This window comes from Pan troglodytes, chromosome 7 (assembly GCF_028858775.2).
Source record: "Pan troglodytes isolate AG18354 chromosome 7, NHGRI_mPanTro3-v2.0_pri, whole genome shotgun sequence".
Classification (NCBI taxonomy): Eukaryota; Metazoa; Chordata; class Mammalia; order Primates; family Hominidae; genus Pan; species Pan troglodytes.
In genome coordinates, this window is record NC_072405.2 from 65974217 (window position 1) to 65996954 (window position 22738).

General features: G+C 44.9%; 1 long non-coding RNA gene across 1 annotated transcript; it reads left to right on the plus strand.

Annotated features, from left to right (window-relative positions):
• Positions 1–1054: 1054 nt before the first annotated feature.
• LOC104007615 (uncharacterized) lies at positions 1055–22160 on the plus strand. Its single transcript, XR_681880.4, has 9 exons — positions 1055–1282; positions 2231–2407; positions 3976–4346; positions 4505–4691; positions 5652–5869; positions 9770–9887; positions 10581–10718; positions 14742–14820; positions 21845–22160. It is a non-coding gene; the product is annotated as an uncharacterized LOC104007615 (long non-coding RNA).
• Positions 22161–22738: the final 578 nt, after the last annotated feature.

A 22738-nucleotide genomic window follows, 5' to 3' on the forward strand; every position in this document is an offset into this window, starting at 1 on the left:
TTTGCTGTGACCCCTGGTAGAAGCTTCCTGGAGAAGGGTCTGTGAGGGTAAAAGACCCCAGAGCCATGTGGTCTGGGGCCTGCCCTGCTCTGCTCTTGGCAGCCTCTGACCTGGGCTTTCCAGACAGGTCTATTTTCAAATACTCTGCTCATAGGTCCCATAAGCCGTTATCCCTAAAATGCCAACATTTAGGTGCCTGAGCTACACTTCCTAGAAAGCAGTTTGCCTCTGGGATGCTTTGTCACTTCATATGTACTAAATTTGGGCTGGAAAAATGGAGCTATAGTTGTAGAATATATCAGTCAGTAAGATTCAACAACTGTAGCTAAAGTTTGCTGAAGGGACCCTGAAGTTACTACTGCAAATCTAAACACTGGGGTCTTTTGCACCCCCCAGCACAAGGCCTGGCACATTAGCGACACTCCGTTGTGGAGCTCGGTTGTTTGTGGTCAAATTCTACAATTTTGGCATCTTTTTTCTAACAAGAGAGCAGAGCGCATAGCTGCGTGGAATCTCCTGCGAGCCTCAGCAAGTTAACTCCTAGGAAAGTAGGGAGGACGCTTTTCCCCAAGGGAGAGAGAGGTGCCCTACTTCTTGAGTAAAAATTTCATGCTCCATATATTTTTGTTCAGTTATGTGAGCATGAATTCTTCAGTCTGTGAATTCTAAAGTTGGAGGATTCTGACAATCACAGCCCCAGACACACACAGTGGAAAACGCTCCTGTCCTTCGCTGGGCAGAGGCAGCTCCTGAAATAAAGCAGCAGCGCCCCCTGGTGGCAGACCTCAGTGCTGCATCCCGCGGAAGGCCAATACCCTCCTTATGAGAGGTCCTGCTTGGTTAACCCACCCTCAGTCCTGGCCACTTCCCAAAGACACCTGGCTTACCAGCCTCAGAGGCTCCTAGCCCCATTCTCTCAGCCTGCCCAGAGAGCCTGGTGTGACTGAAGGAAGTGTGGACCTGGGAGATAGGGACCGACTGACACTGCTCCCTGATGTTTGTGCTTCAGGGGCTGTGCTGGTTGATGGGAACCCTGCATCTGAGAGCGCGTGCTCTGAGCGGGAGGCAGAGCCAAAACCGTAACACCCAGAGCTAGAGACTCCGGCCTGGGGTCCTGGCTCTGTCCCGTATCAGCTAGGAAACCTAGGGCAAGCTGCTTAAACTCTCAGAGGCTCAGCTTTTTCATGAGCAAACAGGAAAACAGGGCTAATGATTAGTCCTTGGCTTAAAATACATCCCGCGTGTGAAATTGCAGGTATATAATAGATTCACTAAATGGGAGGTAATTATACTTATTAATGTCATAACAACTGGTCAAAGAAGAGAGTACCGGGAATTGGGGGGTGGGGCGTGATCAGAAAAGGCTTCAAAAATCAGGAGACATTTCGCCTGGGTTTTGAAGGAGGAGTAGGAGTTTTCCAATCAAAGGGGGAAGGGCATTCCGGATGGGTGAACTGTGTGTACAAAGGCATGGGAGCAAGAGGTGCTATGGTGCATGTGGGAAATTGTGAAGTGTTTGGTCTAAGCCTGAGGCGGGGGAAGTGAATCAGCTGGAGCTGAAACAGGACAGGTGAGCTGGGATCACTCTGGGAGTAGGTTGCAGGAATCTGTATTTGATAAGGAGATTCCCAAAAGATTATGAGGCTGACTTCCCAAAGGCCTAAAGTCTAGAAACTATCACTGTACCTGACATCCTGCACAATTCTCTGTAATCTGCACCACCACCTGGCAAGACAGAGGCTATTGTCTTTAATTTACCCAGCAGGCAGCAGAGACTCAGAGAGGTGAAGTGACTTGTCCAGGATCATACAGCGAATGTGAACCAAGATCCAATGCCCGGTCAGCTTGACATCAAACCCCATCCATACAATGAGTGCTCAGTAAAAGCCAGCCATGACTCTATGTGCTGGTGCTCTTTAGGGTGGGGCAGCCAGGTGTGCTGATATCCTGTTTCCCTGACATCCATGCTGTTAGAATTTCAGGGAAGATGGGGCAGGGTCAGGGAAGCACACCCTGTGGGCCCGATTCTGAAGACAGGTACACACAGGTTAGAGAGCTTTTCCTGGTTAGAGTTGCTCATTGGAGGAAGAAAGTCCTGATCTTCTCAGGCATTTACAAGAGATAGTTTTGTGGGTGTGTGTATAATTTTCTTTAAATTTAAAACAATCTCAAACTTACAGAAAAGCTTCAATTGCAGCACAAATAATGTATGTTTCCTGAACCATCTGAGGGCGAGTTATCAACACTTACTCTCCAATGCGTCATCACCCCCAATACTCCTGTGTATTTCCTGCAAATAAGGATCTTCTCCTACATGGTCAGTCCGAACAACCTTCAGTCACAACTGAGAAGGTCAGGTGGTGCATCACTGCCGCTCAGTCTCCCCATGCCCAGTGATTTCTTCACAGTAAGTGCATCCAGTTCAAGTTGGCATGCAGCATTTTGTTGTCACATCTCTTAGTCTCCAGTCTGAGGCTGTGCTCAGTCTTTACTTGAGTCTCATAACCTTGACACTTTCGAAGATGAAGGACCAGTTATCTTGTGGACTGTCCCTTCACTTAAGTGTGTGCTGATCCCTTGGGATTTGATGGCAGGAACATGGCAGAAGCGTTATTCCACTGCACTTGATTTCAGTTTGCCCTGTGTAAGCATTCTTTTTTTTCTTTCTGTTTTTTCTTTTTTTTTTTTTTTTTGGACAGAATCTCGCTCTGTCACCTAAGCTGGAATGTAGTGGTACAATCATGGCTCACTGCAGCCTTAACCTCCTGGGCTCAAGTGATCCTCCTGCCTCAGCCTCCTGAGGAGCTGGGACCACGGATGTACCACTATCACACCCAGCTATTTTTTTTAGAGGTGGGGTCTTGCTGTGATGCCAAGGCTCATCTTGAATGCTAATGTTCACTTTGATTATTCATTTAAAATGGTGTCTTCCAGAGTTCTCTGTAAAGTTACTCTTTTCCTCTTGTAATAAATAAATATTTTGTGAGGTGGTATATTGAGACTGAATATTCCATTTCTCATCAGACATTCGATTTATTCATTTTTTTCACTGTAGACTTGTGGTTTCTTATTTAAGTCAATGGGTTCTAATCCATTACTCTCATGATTTATTTGATGCTCAAATTGTCTCCGATTTGGCAAACAGGGAGTCCCTTGAAGCTGGCTTCTATGTCCTTCTGACACGCTCCCTTGTTCTTTAAGTGTTCACTTGCTTTCTGGTTCAGCAAGGTATCTTGATATCCTGGGTTCAGGCCAGGTATGGTAGCTCATGCCTATAATCCCAACGCTCTGGGATGCTGAGATGTGAGGCCAAGATTTCAAGACCAGCCTGGGCAACATAACAAGACCTTGTCTTTACAACAACAACAACAACAACAACAACAACAACAACAAAAGTGGGCAGACATGGGGGCATGCACCTGCAGTCCTAGCTACTCAGGAGGCTGAGGTGGGAGAATCACTTGAGCTCAATAATTCAGGCTGCAGTGAGCTATGATTGCACCACTGCGCTCCAGCCTTGGTAACAGAGCAGGATCCTGTCTCAAATAAACAAAAACAAAAACAAAACAAACAAACAAAAAACCCTGAGTTCAACTTGTGCTTTCACTATCCCATCCCTGGAGTCAGCCATTTCTTCAAGGAGCCCCAGTTTCTTTCAGGGAGAATAGAATATGTGGGTGTGAGCTGTGCTCATTGCTACTGGGGGAGGTGCTGTTTCCAGGCCCCATCAGTGAAATGTATGTCTGTGTAAGTATAGATAAACACACATTTATGTGTATGTATATGTAGACATAATATTTACAGGTATATTTCTATATGTAGCTATACATTCATATATTTAGATCAAACATTTACTTATTTGATCAAGCCCCCTTTATGTTACCAATCTGTCTGCTAGATGACTTTCGCACTTTCAGAGTACTATGGATGTCAAAGCTTTTCAAAACCACCCAGTCTAACCTCTTTATTTTACAGATTAGGGATCTGAGACCCACAGTATGGCAGTGACAAGATCCAAGTCTTGGGACACCTAGCCAGGAGGGAAGAATTTGAGGGAGAGGTGGAAAATATGCGAGGCTGAACTGACCTTCAAGGACAAGAAGGCTGTGTTCAAATAGATGGAGTTTGTCTTCTGGGAGAGGAGTGGGCTTATCCAGGATGATCCCAAAGGCAGATTGAGGACCAGTGGGAGGACATCCTGAGAAAGCAGATGCCAGCTTTAGGCAAGGAAGGACTTCGTAACAGGCAGAGAGCCCATGTTGGAAACAAGCAGCTCTGCAAGGTGTGGGCTCACTGTCTGACTCCCTGGGGGGCTGCTGCCTTGGAAGAGGCTCCTGCTTAGAGAGGTTGGTGGAACCAGGGTGCTCCAGCTCCTTTCCAGCTCTGAACCCCAAGATTAGCCCACCCCTGCCCCAGCAGATCACCCTGAGGATCTGGAGGGTCCTTGGTCTTTACACAGCCTGGTTCCCTGGCTTGATTCTTTGAAAACTCTCTTCAACTCTAGGTTCTCCTGCCGCCAGCTGTCTCTCCTGAGTCCTGAGCACCACATCTCTGAACCCTCTGGAGCCTCCCCTCCCTTGGCTTACTGCTCCCACCACCCTCTCTCTCCACCTTGCAAGAGACACTCTCCCTCATCCTGGGTCATCACCCTCTTTAGAGGCGCTGCCTGGCCACGAGTTTGGATATGGGGGGTGAGCATGGGATTGGGGCCAGCCTCCCATGAAAACTGCAGAAGTACAAAGCCAGACGCCCTTCCTGAGGTCACTCAGACTTGTACGCCTTTGGGGTTGAGCCTTCCCCGCTGTAGGGTTGAAGACTCCTTGACTTATTAAGGGTCCTAGTCCTTTGGAGTCCATCTACGGAGTTGTAAATGAACTGCTGGGGATGTCTGAGAACCCTGTGACCCTGGGGACTTCATTCAGCGTCCCATCCCTGATATGGGTCAGATTCATCTTGACCTCTGAGTGCTCATAGCCAGGCTCTGCCAGGTGGCCAGAAGATGGTGCTGCTGGGTCAGAACTTGCATGGTTACATGTAAATGAAGCTCAGAAAGGCCTTGCGTGTAGGGCAAAAGGGAGGGCTGGGGACTGAGAACTAGAGGCTGTGTGGTCCACTAGAAACATTCTGCCTGTGCATTATAAGCACAAACAGGCATACATACCAGCAAATGTGTGTGTGCACACACACATATCCATACCAGTACACACACATACACCATACATACTAGTAAATGGATATATGTACACACATAACACACATATATCTCTCTATATATACGTGCATACATACCTGTATATGTATACACACATACATGCATGATAGTATACACACATATACTAGTATACATACACATACATACAAACCAGTATATATGTCTAAAATAGATATAATACATATACACACACATACAGAGCAGTATATTGTACACGCTATATGTTAAGTGTGAACATATGTATGCACACAGCCTACGTGCATATCTGTGTGTATGCACAAATGCATGAGTTGGCACATACCTGTGTGCAAATATATGCACACTGCAGTAACTTGGCCCTGGAGTTTGCACCACTGACTTCTGCCTCTGAGGCTCAGGAAGCCATCATGCAGGCTGATCCAGATCTCCATTCTCCTTGCAAATATTTTTTGGATCACAGGTGGGCAGGATCTTGGCCTTACTTGATGCAGTGCACACCTCCAACAGGCATCACATGGAGTGCAGCCGGGAGCAAGATTCTCATAGCAATTACAAAGATTCACAAGAAAATGTGCCCTCCACTACACAGCTGTAATTTACATGCTTTCAAACCTGATATGGAATGACTGTGGTTTCCCCTGAAAGAAGTATCACTGATCTCTGCACAGGAGAAACAAGGTGGGCACTGAGGGAAGGGCTTTGAAAGTGAGATGGGAGCCTGGCTCCCGCCCCAGCCTGGCTAGAGATCTTGAATGTGGGTTTCTGAACACAGCATGGGGCTGTGACTGGGTGTCCCTAAGAAGAGTGGTCAGCATGCCGTGCTCCATCACCAGGGGGTTAGATGTTGTGGGTCCAGCTGAGGCAGAGAGGAGATGGGAATATAAGACAGGCCAGCTCCTGGCCTGGCAGCTGAGGCCTGCAGGCTGCCTGGCCATGAGTTTGGGGGACCATGTCAGGCCGGTAGGCCACCTTTCCTAACAGAGACACCCTGTGGCAGTGGCCACTGCAACAGACCCTCAGATGAGGTGCTGTGACTAGGACTTGACCCTTTGGACTTGGAAAGCATCCATTGGGCTGGGGGGCTCTTAGAGTTATTTAGAAGGAGGACCCCGAGATTCCCTTGAAAGAGATGATGTAATCCCAAATGCTAGAGAATGTGACCTCATTTTATGCTCCAAGTAGCTGACATTGGAATTGGGTTATAAATGCATGTTTGCCTTTCCTGAACAAAGCAGTTTTTGCTTCCCAGGGGTGTGTGTGTGTGTGTGTGTGTGTGTGTGTGTGTGTGTGTGTGTGTATAGGCCCACTGGCCCAGATGAGTGTTACATGGCCACATCTTTAAAGCATATTCCAGCAGGGTAAGCTTGTTCCCCAAGGCCATGTGGGGTTGTGTAGTGACTGACTGGTCCTATACAGCCTGGAGAGCGCTGAAGGAGAATTAGCTGTTGGGGGGTCTTATTTCAGGTCTGCTTTCTTCAGGCCATACCTTGTTTCTGTTGGGTTAGGGGAAGTTGCTGGGCAAATGTGAGCAGGTGGCACACCTGCCACTGACATGACCACAAGTGAGTGTCGTGGCTTCTCTAGGCACACGGAGGCCCTGAGCACACCCAGCCTGAGGGCCCAGGTGCATCCTGAGAGTTGAGGACAGATGTGACGGGGGTAGGGTGTCAGGCCTGTTTTAATCAGAGAAGCGACTGCCTGCACAGTCGACGTTAAGCTCCTGAAACATCATGCGAGCTACTTGCTCGGCCTTCTGACTCAGGATTGAAATAAATGCTGCAATCCTGCTACAAAGAAGTTCACGTTCTGACTGTGCTGGAACATTCCTCATCCTTACTGGCTGTGATTGTTAAAGATGCAGTGCAGATGGAGGCTTGTCCTTTCCATTTAAAGGAGAAATAGGTGTCAGGATTGGAGGTGAGCCCATCTGAGGCAGGTGCCTTTATGTCGCCCAGGTGTCCTGCACCCCTCCTCTTGTAGACTATGCCTCTGGACGTGTGGCCTTGAGCCTGACCCCTGGAGTTTACCCCAGTGTTTGGCTAGGGGATCCCAAGACGTACAGTGTCAGTGGACAGATGGCGGGTCAGCCAGGGCCTGGGATGTGGAAGCGCCCACCTCCATTTTCAGGCTCTGTGTCTTTGGGCAAGTCATCAACTTCTCTGATCCCCATTCTCCATCCCTGTCAAATATGGATTCATGATCCCTGCACTTTGCCCCCGTGAGCCTGTTGTGAGGTGCCCTCTGTGTGTGTGGAAGGGCTTCGTACACATCATGTTGTATACCTGGTATGGGCCATCAGGCTCAGCACTGAGTATACAGCCCGGAGAGTGAGGCAGTTGCAAGGAGCTGCTGCCACGTGGCCTTGCAGAACCCTTTCTGGTGCCACCACTGACGTCCACATCAGGGAATGAGTCAAGGCTCTGAGTCCCTGTCTGCAATGCCACCTCCTTGAAAGTTCCCCTACCCCAACCATGTTCAGAGTCCTCAAGGGATGTGATATATTCAGTTCTGCTTTATGGCTTGATTTAAAACATGAGTTTTCTCCAATACAATTGCTAGATTAGGGAACAATTGAAAATGACATGAGTTTCAAAGTTCACATTTGCTCTGCATGATTTTGTCCTCAGAAATACCAGGTTAATACAGAGAAGAACACCTGGCCGACCTGAGCCTAGGAATACACAAGCACAAGTGCACACCCTAGGGATACACAACCCCAACAGTGCACACACCCTAGGGATACACAACCACACCAGTGCATACACCCCAGGGATACACAACCCCACTTCTGCACACACCCTAGGGTTACACACCACACCTGTACACAAAACCTAGGGATACACAACCACACCAGTGGACAAACCCTAGGGATACACAATCACACCAGTGCACAAACCCTAGGGATACACAACCCCACCAGTGCACAAACCCTAGGGATACACAACTACACCAGTGCACGAACCCTAAGGATACACAACCCCACTTCTGCACACATCCTAAAAATACACAACTCCACTGTGCAAACGCCCTAGGGATACACAAACCCACTTGTGCACACACCCAAGGGATACACAACCACATCCGTGCACATACCCTATGAATACATACTGCACCCACGCAAATCCTAGCATCTTCTGTCCCTCCATTCACAGGGTGTGTTAGGAGTTACATCCACTAACCTCTGGGGCTAGAATGTTCCTCCTAATTCCAGATTACCCAGCTTACAACCACAATGCCCACTTTCTCAAACAAGCCTCGTCTTTTTAAAGGTAAATACCATATTTATTTTAGTAGTTACATATTTCTTAAGCATTTAACCTGTAAACCTGTGCTATCATTTTTATTAGGTTCTAATCTTTTTTTAAAAATGTGTTGCTGATGAAGCCCCTAACTCTATTTCTCTCATAGCCCTGTGGGTCATATCACATGATTTTGCAGAGCCTAATGATTTTTAGGGATGCCTGTGTCACAGCATCCCAGAAATATTTGAATTCATGGTCTGGCCATGGGTCTGTGCTGTGGCCCGAGCTGTGGGTGGGGATGCCCAGGTGTCAGGAGCATGCCTTAGGTAGCACTAGCTGTGCAAACCTTTATGCTCATCCTGTTGCTTCCTGATGATTTCTCTGGAGAAGCAATGGCAGTTCACTTGCACCAAGTGCAGATGCTCTTCTGATTTAGGCTGGCTCATTCACTGAATCTTCACAACAACCCTAGAAGGTTGGTACTAATAATATCTTTATTTTACAGATGAGAAAACCAAGTCACAAACAAGTTGGGAAACTTGCTCGGGGTCACATAACCAGGCATCAGAGGGTCCAGGCTTTCAGCTTCCCTCCCTGACTGTGCTGCCTCCCTCTGTACCTGGATGAGTAGGCTTTTTGTGCAAAGGACCAAATAGTATTTTTAGCTTTATGGGCCATGTGGTCTCTATTGCAGATGTCCTTGTAGCACAAAACAGCTATAGGCCCTCCACAAATGCATGGGCCAGGCTGTGTGAGAACACAGTTTTATTTATGGACACCAAACTTTGAATACCTTATCATTTTTTATGCATCAGGGAATGCTATTCTTTTGGGTTTTTTTAAAACAATTAAAAGATCGTAAAAATCATTCCTGCTTATGTACCATACAAAAATAGGTGGTAGGCTGGATTTGGTCTGTGGGTCATAGTTTTCCCACACAGGTCCTTGCTTTAGAGTGAGAGAATTGGTCAAAAGGTCCCAGCATTTCAATGGCTCTTGAAGTGTTCTGGAAATAAAACCACCAGGCTTGTACTCATTTATATTGTTAACAGGATTTTAGTGTTCTAGTTTCACCGCAATTTTATGCTAATTTTTTTTAATGCTTGTTAATGTATCAGATATGACATATAGCCTTTCCCTCTTTGTTTTATTGGACTGACATATGTGCAGAGTTATAAAGTCAAATAGTTAACTACACTTCCAACAAAAACAGCCATCTCTGCCTTATACCTTTGCACCTGATTCCCACTCTTCAGAGGTAAGCATTTTAACCTCTTTTACAGTGCTGATATTCCCCTCCCTGCCTGTATTTCTTTTTTTCCTTCTTTTGAGACAGGATCTTGCTCTGTCACCTAGGCTGGAGTGCAATGGCACACTCACGGCTCACTGCAGCGTCAAACTCCCAGGCTCAAGTGTTCCTCCTACCTCAGCCTCCTGAGTAGCTGGGACCACAGGTGCGTGCCACCATGCCTCGCTAACTAAAAAAAAATTAGATATGAGGTCTCACTATATTGCCCAGGCTGGTCTAGAACTTATGTTTATTTTATTGTGGTACAATATATACAGCAAATTATACCATATTAATCATTTTAGATGTGCAATTCAGTGGCATTAATTATATTCACAATGTACAACCATCACACATCTACTTCCAAAACTTTTCTGTAATTTCATACAGAAACTCTGTACCCATTAAGCAATAACTCCCATCTCCCTCACTTCCCCAACTCTGGTAACTTATGGCCTGCTTCTCATCTCGTGAACCCTGCCTATTCTAGGTACCTCATGGAGGTGGAATCCTGTAGTATTTGCCCTTTTGTCCCTGTCTTATTTGACTTATTATCATGTTTTGCAAGTTCATCTATGTTGTTGCATGTGTCAGAATTTTGTTCCTTTTTGTAGCTGAGTGCTATTCCATTGTATGGATGTGCCACACTTCATGTATCCATTCATCGGTTGATAGGCCAGCCCGGTGTCAATGGGGGAGGCAACTCCATGGGAGTATGAACTCACTAGGATGTGGGGCTCACTGGGAGCTATCCTGGGGGACGGCTGCCAAGTGGAGAATGTGTTCAAAGCCAGGCTCTACTAGAATTCAACCTTCACAAGGTCAAGCTCCCAGTCTGTATTTTTACGCCACTTCCCAGCACAGGCCCAGACACAAAGCAGATGTGCAGTGGAGTGTGAAAGAGGCAGCCAACTCACTGGGGAGCTTCAGAGGGAGATGGCCCAAATTGCTGGGGCCTAAGAATCTCCCAGAATGAAGGAACAGTAGAAAGAACTGGGTAAGTTTGACTTGAGTGGCAGTTTGACTGTTGGGACAAGGTGGCTATGTGACCAAAGTCAGAATAGCATAAATGTGTAGATGGAAGGGAACCCAGAGACCACTCAGTCCAACCTTGTTATGTTTCAGGTAAAGGGGGTCACCCATTTCCTGGGGTGGCCGTAACAGACTGCCACTCACTGGGTGGCTTAAAACACTTGAAATGTGTTCTCTCACATCTCTGCAGACCAGAAACCTGAGATCACGGTAATGGCAGAGATCACGGTAATGGCAGAGTAGGTTTCTTCCACAGGCCATGAGGGATAATCTAGTCCAGGCCTCTCTCCTGGCTTCTGGTGGTCTGCTGGCCATCTTCAATGTTCCTGGGCCTCTGGAAACATTACTCTAGTCTCTGCCTCCATTGCCACGTGGTGTGTCTCTCTCTCTTTACTTTTTATTTATTTATTTTTTAAGATAGGGCCTCACTCTGTTGCCTGGGCTAGAGTGCAATGGCATGATCATAGCTCACTGCAGCCTCGACCTCCCACACTCAAGTGATCCTTTCATCTCGATTCCCAAGTAGCTGGGACTACAGGCATGCACACCCAGATAATTTTTGTACTTTTTATAGAGATGGGGTTTTGCCATGTTACCCAGATGGGTCTCAAACTCCGGGACTCAAGCAATCCTCCCACCTCAGCCTCCCAAAGTGCTGGGATTATAGGCATGAGCCACTGCACTCAGCCTCTTTGTCTAATCTCATAAGGACACCAGAAATATTAGATTAAGGACCCACACAGCTCCAGTATGACCTCATCTTGATTTAACTAATTACATCTGCAACAACCCCATACTTTCAAAATAAGCTCGCATTCTGAGGTACTGGGGGTAGGATTTCAAGATATGTTTTTGGGGAAACACAGTTCAAGCCATAAGAGAGAGAGAATATGCTCTGTTTAAATCTCACAGCTAATTCATTGGATCTTTGGAAGACCCAAGGCTCATTTCTGCCTGCCTCTATTTCTAATTACTATCAAGTTGTCTTTCTTACTCGTGAAATTCTAGGAGCATCTGGCTTGTCTGCCATTCTTGTGTCCCTGTTATTCAGAAAAATAAGGTTTACATGACAAATGGAAAGAAAGATCAGGCCGGGCGTGGTGGCTCATGTCTGTAATCCCAGCATTTTGAGAGACTGAGGCGGGCAGATCATAAGATCAGGAGTTTGAGACCAGCCTGGCCAACATGGTGAAACCCCATGTCTACTGGAAACATAAAAATTAGCCGGGCATCGTGGCGCATGCCTGTAATCCCAGATACTCAGGAGGCTGAGGCAGGAGAATTGCTTGAACCCAGGAACTGGAGGTTGCAGTGAACCGAGATCGCACCACGGCACACCAGCCTGGGCGACGGGGCGAGACTCCATCTCAAAAAAAAAAAAAAAAAAGAAAGATCAGCTGGTTGTCAGTGTAGTGTGTTGTTTTCTGCAAGACAGTCACAGTTATTACAAACTGGGAGAAAACAGTTGCATAAGAAAAATGCAGCTCTGACACCCCGGCCAAAGAGCCCTCCAGCTTTAAGTAGACATTTCCACTTCTCCGTGCCCAGGGGAGCATTAATGGACCTGTGTATCACTGCAGCTGAACCTTAGCAAGGAAGACTGGGTTTCTCAGGCAGAGAAGGTGGCTGCAGTGTAAGCCAAGAGATTGCAAATCTGCAAAATCGGAAATGCTGAAGGCTGCTGGATCAGCCAGCCCGGAGAGATACATGTCCACCTGGCACATGGCTGGATGTGGGGTCAGGGCAAGCTCACAGCCTGGCCAGGAGAGTTTGCTTTTGTTGGAGCCAGAGATCAGAATTGCTCAGATGCATCTGCTTTGCGCTAGGCATTTGTGTGACAGGGATAAGGGGCAGGCTGACTCCAGGGATGTGTGACTTGTGCAGTCACAGCCACACAGGTCCCCATATATGGAAAGGCCCTGAGCTTGTTTTGATGCTCTGCTGTCACAATCTTCATGATATTTGAACAAAGGGCCTGCGTTTTTATTTTGTACTTGGCCCTGCAAATTACATAGTAGGTCCTGACAAAGCATCTGTCTCAGTTTGTTGTCCTCATCACTTGATTATTTGTGAGGTGATTTGTGCCTCAGACAGCCTTAAGCCTGATGTCCTAGAGAATCCATAGCCAGATAAAAAAGACATGAGGCTGGAGGTCATGACCCCTTAGGCTTGAATTTCAATGTTGCCAGTGACTATAATAGCTACAAGATCTTGGGCAGGGCATTTAGCCTCTCTGGGCCTCAGGTTCTTTATCTGCAAAATGGACATGCTAATAACTGTCCTGCCTACCTCAAAGAATTGCCGTGAGAGTTACTCCTTTAGAACAAGGACTGAACTTCTTTCTTTTGTACCTGTGTGAAATTCAGCCCAGCACCAATGCAAGAATAAACTAATACTTGTTGATTATTAATAGTGCATACTTGTTGATTATTTGCAACATGAAATAATGGGGGAAACCTCTTAGGCAAAGCCTCAGAAATGATAGACTGGCACTAGGTTTTCCGTAACACACTGATATCTTGTGCAGATTTGCCATCTGGACTCTGCTGCTCTGAGGTTTTCTACAAGAAGGAGGCAGAGCCTGCTCACTTTGGGACGTGCCCTTGAATATGTCCCTTTGTGGATGAGTGGAATGCTGAGATGAACGTTCTACACAGGCACTCGCCCCTTGTCAGCCAAGTTTTAACTATCCAGCTCTTCTCTTTGGGTGATGTCATGTTTATCATAGCAACAACTAACTTTTTGGTGCAAGCCATGTAGAAGAGTTCGTTTAATTCTCACCACAACCCTATTATTACCCCCTCAATTTTACAGATGCGAGTTTGTCTTAGGTGACCTGCCCCCATCTCACAGCTGAGAGGTGGCAGAGTCAGGCTGGAACTCAGGTCCGTCTGGCACCACAGTGTCAGTCCTGTCACCTGTGCTGGACATGCCTTATGTGCAGTGTGATCCCTGAGGTGGGCTTTCTGTGGGTTTTGGCCACTCAGCAAGATTGCTTAAGATGGCCAGTCTTGTGTTTTAGCCTCCCACAAGTCTCAAGGCTTCCTAAAGTGAGCTGTGCTAGAGAGACTGCAGGTAGCTGTGCAATATCCTTAGAGAGTCTAGGAAGCTTCATCATTTGCTTATTTATTTGGGAAACAGCTTGATTGAGATATAATTCACAAACCATACAATTAACTAATTTAAAGTGTACAGTTTAATGCTTTTTACTCTATCTGGACTTGGGCAACTATTACCACAATTTTATTTTTTTAATTTAATTTTATTTTATTTTATTTATTTTGAGACAGAGTCTCACTCTGTCACCCAGGCTGGAGTGCAGTGGTGTGATCTCGGCTCACTGCAACCTCCACTTCCTGGGTTCAAACGATTCTCGTGCCTCAGTCTCCTGAGTACCTGGAATTACAGGCGCATGCCACCAAACCTGGCAAATTTTTGTGTTTTTAGTAGAGGTGGGTTTTTGCCATGTTGGTTAGGCTGCTCTCGAACTCCTGACCTCAAGTAATCCACCCATCTCGGCCTTCTAAAGTGCTGGGGTTACAAGTGTGAGCCACCGCACCCTGCCCACAATTCATTTTGGAACATTTTCATCTCCCCAAAAGAAACCTCATACCCTCTAGTAATCCCACACCATTCCCGTCATTGTGCAGTCATCAATCTACTTTTTATCTGTATGGATTTGCCAATTCAGAATCCTTCATATAAATGGGTCATAAAATATGGGGCCTTTTGTATCTGGTTTCTTTTAGTTAGCATAAAGTTTTAAGGTTTATCTGTGTCGCAGCATGTATCAGCACTTATTTTTTAAGGCTGAATTATATTCCATTGCATGGATAGGTCACGTTTTGTTGAGCCATTCACCAGTCAATGGATATGAGTTGTTTCCACCTTGGTGCTATCATGAATCATGCTGCTATGAACATTTCTGTGCAGGTTTTTGTGTGGACATATGTTTTCAATTATTTATTTTTATATCATTGTTTTCTAGAAGCCAAATATGGTGATAGAGACAATCATCAAGGACACTGAGTAAACCAGAAACCTGCTTGGGCTCACGTTCCTTGTCTGTAAGTTGGGTCTGGGAAGAGCAGCACAGAGTGTGTGAGTGTGTGTACATGCGCTTGTGTGTGTGCAGGTGCGTTTGTGTGTGTGCATGTATGTGAGTGCACGTGTGTGTGTGTGCAGAGGACAGGTGTATGTCTTTCTGTATGCCTGGCTAGGTGAGGGCGGAGAGAGGGTGCTAGTCAGGAGAACAGCTGTAGAGGCAATCATGACAGAAGGTAACTCTTGGAGGAAAGAGTGATGAATTGTTGACCCCCCCTCCTCCTCTCCTGCTCCTTTTTGCTGAGTTAGCAAAAGATACAGGAGAGGAGAATTTAAAGCAATTTAAGCTCAGACCTCAGCTTGGCCCTGTGACTTGGTAAGTGAATGTGGAATCACCCATCAGTGGGTCAGCCAACATGGACAGCCTTCCTATTGCCCCATGGCCCTATTCCAGCAGTAGCCTGCAATGCCCCCTGAATCTGTAGAGTGTAATGCTGCTGCCTTACACCTCATGTGGAGACCCAGGACAATGTAACCGTTCCATCTTTCACTGTCCATCGTGTTTCAGGATGACAGACATCTCTGGCTCTTGTGGGAGTGATCTTAATTTGGCCAAAATCATTTGGATTCTTCAAATGCAGTTTGGCAGAGTGGAAAGGGGAAAGCTATAAGTTGGGATAGACATGATTCAAGCCCTGGACTAATTACTTATTAGGTGCATGACCTTCAGCAGGCCCCTTACCCTCTGTGTTAGTCCATTCTCACACTGCTATGAAGAAATATCTTAGACTGGGTGATTTATAAAGAAAAGAGCTTTAATTGGCTATTAGATATGCAGGCTGTACAGGAGGCATGGCAGTGTCAGCTTCAGGGGAGGCCTCAGGAAGCTTACAGTCATGATGGCGGCAAAGAAGGAGCCAGCAGTTCACATGTTGGAGCAGAAGGAGGAGAGAGAGGAGGGAGGTGCTGCACACTTTTAAACAACCAGATCTCAGGATAAATCACTCACCATCATGAGAACAGTACTAAGGGGAGGGTACTAAACCACTCATGAAGGATCCATCCCCATGATCCAATCACCTCCCACCAGGCTTGATATGGTTTGGATTTGTATCTCTCTCCAAATCTCATTTTGAATTGCAATCCCCAGTGTTGGAGGAGGGGGCGTGGTGGGAGGTCATTGATTCATGGGGGTGGATTTCCCTCTTGCTGTTCTCATGATAGTGAATGAGTTATCATACAATCTCGTTGTTTAAAAGTGTGTGGCACCTCCCCCTCTCTCTCTTTCTTCTCTGGTCACCTAAGATGTGCCTGCTTCCCCTTTATCTTTTGCCATAATTGAAGTTTTTCCAAGGCCTCCCCAGCCATGCTTTCTGCACAGCCTGTGGAACTGTGAGTCAATTAAACCTCTTTTCTTTATAAATTGCCCAATCTCAGGTAGTTTTTTATAACAATATGAGAATAAACTAATACAGAAAATTGGTACCTAGGAATGGGGCATTGCTATAAAGATAGCTAAAAATGTGGAAGCAACTTTGGAACTGTGTAATGGGCAGAAGTTGGAACAGTTTGGAGGCCTCAGAAGAAGACAGGAAGATGAGAGAAAATTTGGAACTTCCTAGAAGCTTGTTAAATTGTCATGACCAAAGTGCTGACAATAATATGCACAATGATGCCCAGGCTGAGGAGGTCTCAGATGAAGATGAGGAACTTATTGGGAAGTGGAGCCAAGGTCACTTTTGTTATGCATGTAAAGAGATAATCTGAAACTGGAACATATATTTAAAAGGAAAGCAGAGTGTGAATGTTGGAAAAATTTGCAGCCTGACCATGTGGTAGAAAAAAAAAACCCATTTTCTCCGGAGTAATTCAAGCTGGCTGCAGAAATTTACATGAGTAAAGAGGAGCCAAATGTTGATAGCCAAGTTAATGGGGAAAATGCCCCAAAGGCATTTCACACAGCTTTGAGGCAGCCCTTCCCATTGCAGATCTGGAGGCCTAGGAAAGTGATATGGTTTTGGGGGCCAGGCCCCGGGTCCCACTGCTCTGTGCAGCTTTGGGACTTGGTGCCCTGCATCATGGGCACTCCAGCTCCAGCCGTGGCTAAAAAGCTCAGCCTGTCACTTCAGAGGGTGCAAGCCATAAGCCTTGGCAGCTTTCATGTGGTGTTAAGCTTGTGGGTGTTCTAAGTGTAAGAGTTGAAGCTTGGGAGCCTCTGCCCAGATTTCAGAGGGTGTATGAAAACACCTGTGTATCCAGAAAGAACTCTGCTACGAGGGGCAGAACCCTCGTGGAGAACCTCTACTAGGGCAACGGGGAGGGTAAATGTGGGGTTGGAGTCCACACAAAGAAACCCCACTGGGGCACTGCCTAGTAAAACTGTGAGAAGAGGGCCACCATCCTCCAGACCCCAGAATTGTAGATCCATCAGCAGCTTGCACCATGCACCTGGAAAAGATGCAGGCACTAAACGCCAGGACTTGAGAGCAGCTGCAAGGGCTGTACCCTACAGAGCCACAGGACCAGAGCTGCCCAAGACCTTCAGAACCCACCCCTTGCATCAGTGTGGCCTGGATGTGCGATATAGAGTCAAAGGAAATTATTTTGGAGCTTTAAGGTGTAATAACTGCCCTGCTGGGTTTTGAACTTGCATGGAGCCTGTAGCCCCTTTATTTTGGCCAATTTCTCCCTTTTGGAATGAGAGTATTTAGCCAATGCTTGTACCCCCATTGTAACTTGGAAGTAACTAACTGATTTTGAGTTTACAGGCTCATAGGCAGAAAGAACTTTCCTTGCCTCAGATGAAACTTTGAATTTGGACTTTTGAGTTAATGCTGGGATGAGTTAAGACTTCGGGGGACTGTTGGGAAGGCATGATTATATTTTGAAATGTGAGAAGGACATGAGATTTGGGAGGGGCCAGAGGTGGAATGATATGGTTTGGATTTGAGTCCCTGCCCAAATCTCATGTCAAATTGTCAACCCATGTGTCAGTGGAGGGACCTGGTGGGAGGTGATTAGATCATGGGGGCAGATTTCCCCCTTGCTGTTTTCCTGATGGTGAGGGAGTTATCATGAGATCTGGTTGTTTTAAAGTGTGTAGCACCTCCCCCTGCTCCCTCTTCCTCCTTCTCTGGCTATGTAAGACGTGCCTGCTTCCTCTGCCCCTGTAAGTTTTCTGAGGCCTCCCCAGCCATGCTTCATGTACAGCCTATGGAACAGTGAATCAATTAAACTTTTTTTCTTTATAAATTACCCAGTCTCAGGCTGTTCTTTATAGCAATATGAGAACGGGTTAATACAAGGCCCCACCTCCAACAATGGCAATTACAATTTGACATGAGATTTGAGTGGGGACAGAAATCCAAACTATATCACCCTCTCTAAGCCTATTTGTTTTTGTCAAATAAGGATAATGATTCTTACTTGGTGGGGTTGTTGAGTGCACCAGAAGACAAGCACTAAGTGGCTGTAGGGTTGACAGTCAATGAATTGTCACTGGTTATGTAGAAGATTGCTGAGTGACCTGCTTAAGACACACCTGACTCTCTTCAGTCAGTCTCACCTGACCCGTAGATAGAAGGCAGGAAATAAGGAGGCTTATTCTGCTGTTTGATGGATGCGTCTCTTCCATAAATGACCCTTCTGCTACATCTCCATAAACTCGTGGGTCTCCAGGGGACTCTGAATTTTAACCTGATGAGTTTTAGTAAGTTTTATTGTATGTCTGAGCCACAGTCACTTCTTTACAAATATTTATCCACAACATACTAATCTATTTTCTAGGCCTGCCTCTCTGATTGGTGTAGAGAAGGGAAAGTATTTGATAGTTGTATGTGAGGCAACCACTCTTCGTAGACATATCTGAGATTGGCTCAAGGGTCTACAGATGTGAATTTTATTTTTGATCTTGCTGCTGCTATTTCACTGTGTAAACTTAGGAAAGTCACACAACCTTTGATTCATAGTTTCCTTTCATTGGTAAAATAAGGGAGTTAAATTAAGTGATTTTAAGACCCCTCACCAGACCTAACACTCTAGAAGAATACACTATGACATGCAGGGGCAAGGTGTCCTCTTGCTACAAATGCATACATCTGTTTTCCTCCCACAGAGGGTGGGGATACACATGGCTTTCTCTACACATAGTATGAGATGTCATGGTCAACACCAGAAGAGGCGAGAGGCATTTTATGCAGAACTGGGCTAAGTGTGGAACAAGGTCACAGGGTTGGGAAACCTTTTTTCCTTCATATTGGCAGAGTATAAGTGGCTATATCACTTCCTTTGTTTTTAATTTTTATTAAGGAAATTTTAAACATATACAAATGTGGAGAGAACAGTACAATGAGTGTCAAATACTCACTACCAAACTTGAACAGTTATTAACATTTTTCCAACTTGTCTCTTGTCCATCTTGTCTTCCATTTCTCCTCCTCCTCCAACACATTTTATTTTTATTCCATTTTATTTCCTTTTATTTTATTGTATGGCAAATTTCAGGCACTTTATCAGTCCACCTATAATTCAGGATTTATCTCCAATAAAAGTACATTACATAATATATGTCTGTTATATAATATATACTTTATATAACAAAATAAACCCAGTATATATACATTATATAATGTTACATATATTACATAACTCTAAGGTCATTATTACACCTAACAAATTTAACAGTGTCATTTATATGCAGTCCATATTCCGACTTCATTGGGGGCATTTTTAAAACTGTCCAAATTGTAAAGAATTGGTTGGCCTATCAAATCATTCATTCATTCATTCATTCATTCATCTATTCAACTGACACTATGACATCCTTAATGTGGCCAGGTCTCATAGGAGCTTACTGTTGCATAGGGCAGACAAAGAAGTTCACAAATGAAAAATAGTGAGATAAGTGCAGAGTAGTTTGGTACAAAGTGTGACTATGTCACAAAGAAGGTCACAATCAATTCTGCAGGAGGTGGGAGGGTAATAGAGGAGTTCATGCAGGATAAGGATCTTGGGTTGAATTTTGAAGGCTGACTAGGTGTTGGCAGCAGGCTATAGAGGAAGGATGCACCACAGAGAAAGCGTGGGAAACATGCCAGGACTTCGTACCAGGAAATATCATCAGGAAATATCTCCTTAACTAATAGGAGTGCCAGGTGCTCTTCTGGGTCAGTGAACAAAATAGACAAAAATCCCTAACCTGGTTGAGCTTATGTTCTTTGGGGGAGGACTAGCAATAATAAATGAATATATACAGCATGTCAAAAATAAGGGCTACACAAAAGAAAAACACAACAAAAAAAAAGAGAACGTGATTAAGAGTGCTAGGGCTGTGGTGGTTCACAAGTTAACATAGGATGGTTGTCATGGTAAGGTGGTAGGAAATGGCCAAATGCTCACAGTTCCCTTTTTTCTTCTTTTGCATACAAGAAGATCATGTTGCTCAGCCTTTTCTGCAGTTAGACTTGGACAATCTGACTGGGTTCTGGTCCATAGAAAATAGTTGGAAGTGATGCATGCCACTTCCAGGCCTGGTCATCATGCCCTGAGTGGCCATCCATGTTCTTTCTCCTTCTTCCACCATGACCTTGGCAGTCATGTGCTGGAAGTGAGATGAAAGAGCCCATAACTTTGAGTCACCAATTAAAAACTGCATTAAAAAACTCTGAGTGTGAAACTAATATACATACTGAAGTTGCTGTCTACTCTCCTACCAATACCTTGTCCACTCTATGACCCACTTTCTACCTTTTCTTCTACTATGTGTGTGTGTTTAAGGAGTTAGTGTGTTTAATATATAAAGAACTCATAAAAATCAACTAGAAAAATATTAACTCTGTAAGAAAAAATGAGCAAGGGACTTACAAAGTAAAGCTACTTACAGAAATAAATAAATAAATAAAAACTCTATGTTCTACAGTTTCAAGTGAATAGAATCATAGAAGCCAAAAATAAGCATATAGAAAAATTAAGACTTTATTATGAATAAAATGCTACTCTTAAATACCCTTTATTTTGCAATCTGGCTATGTCCTTTTTTTTTTTTTTTTTTTTTTTTCTTTGAGACAGAGTCTCGCTCTGTCCCCCAGGCTGGAGTGCAGTGGCGCAATCTCGGCTCACTGCAAGCTCCGCCTCCCGGGTTCACACCATTCTCCTGCCTCAGCCTCCCGAGTAGCTGGGACTACAGGCGCCCGCCACGACTCCGGGCTAATTTTTTGTATTTTTAGTAGAGACGGGGTTTCACCGTGTTAGCCAGGATGTTCTCGATCTCCTGAACTCGTGATCCACCGGCCTCGGCCTCCCAAAGTGCCGGGATTACAGGCGTGAGCCACCGCACCCGGCTCAATCTGGCTCTGTCTTTAAAATTAATATGTGCAGTGTTGCTGAGGACATCATGAAATGGTTTTTACACACTGCTGACAAAAGCATACATTGATACAACCTTTCTGGAAGACAATTTAGCAATATTTTCTATTATTTCAGAGCCTTAAAAATGTTTCTCCCAGGTGCAGTGGCTCATGCCTGTAATCCTAGTGCTTTAGGAGGCCACAGTGGGAGGATCATTTGAACGCGGAAATTTGAGATCAGTTTGGACAACATGATGACCCCCGTCTCTTCAAAGAAAAAAAACTTAGCCAGGCATGGCAGCCTGCACCTGTAGTCCCAACTACTCAGGAGGCTGAGATAGGAGGATCACTTGAGCCCAGGAATTTGAGGTTGCAGTGAGCTATGCTTATGCCACTGCACTCCAGACTGGGCAACAGAGCAAGGCCTTATCTCAACAAACAAACAAACAACAACAAAACCTGTTTCTGCCTTTGATCTCATGGATAACACTTTCAGGAATTCAAATCAGCAGTGGTGGATTCAACAACCTATGCATATAACAAAAGATTTTCAAAACTTTCTTAAGAACTGGAAATACCTTTATACTTTTTGCTGAGATAAAAGAAATTCATTTTTCCAGTAGTCTTGTGTTATTTTATAATTAATAGCTCATTAAAAGTATTTAAAAGACTCTTCCTTTTTTTTTTTCTATGTGTTGCGTAGCTTCTTCTCAGATCCAGGAAAGGAGCTGTCCAGGACAATGAGGATAGGCTGAGGAAAGACAGGCCACGGCCTTGCCTCTGTGCCAGCTCTCATGGGCCAGGCAGAGTATCCCAGGACAACTGCCTCCACAACCAGCTCCATCCTTCATCAACAATTCAGTACCTGATTAACAAATCTGTACCCCAGGAGGTTATGCCAAGCCCAACTTCTTCCAGAGACCACAACAATAAATCCAAGCCACTGCTAATGTCATTTATAAGCTGTGGGATTAAAACAGAGAAGCAATCAATTAATTAAAATTAGCTCTTTATTGAAACTATAAGCATCTTGCTTCCTAAGATTCTAGACCAAATAATTGACCACCAATTCTACTCTTATAGAATGAAAGAGTTTGCCATTTTTAATGTAATGAAATTTTTTCACTCTGAAATAAGATTAATTCAAAATGGTCTTAGCCTAAAAAAAATTATCTTTATTCACTAGGAAGAAAACACCTCTTATTACCTATGTTACATTTGTCAAGTTACATTAGCAATCTGAGTCTTAGTCTCCATATTTGTAAAATGGAAAAAAATAATGTATCCCCCACCTGGCTATTGTGAAGATAAAGTAAGAGGACACATACCAAGTGCCTAATACAGGGCCTGGAATATGGAAGTACCCAGCAAATATTCCATCTCTCCATTGGGCAAGGCAGTACTGGACAGTACCAAAAGGAGTATTAAAGGTGGGAGGAAGAAAATAAGATCTTGAAGCAGTCATACACGACAGAATTCCAAAGTTATAACCAAAAGGGGTTAGGTATGTTTTACAGAAAATGTTTAAGAAGGATAAGTGAAAAGTATTATGTAGATATATTTGTGTATGATACGCTTCTGTAATAGATACAATCTG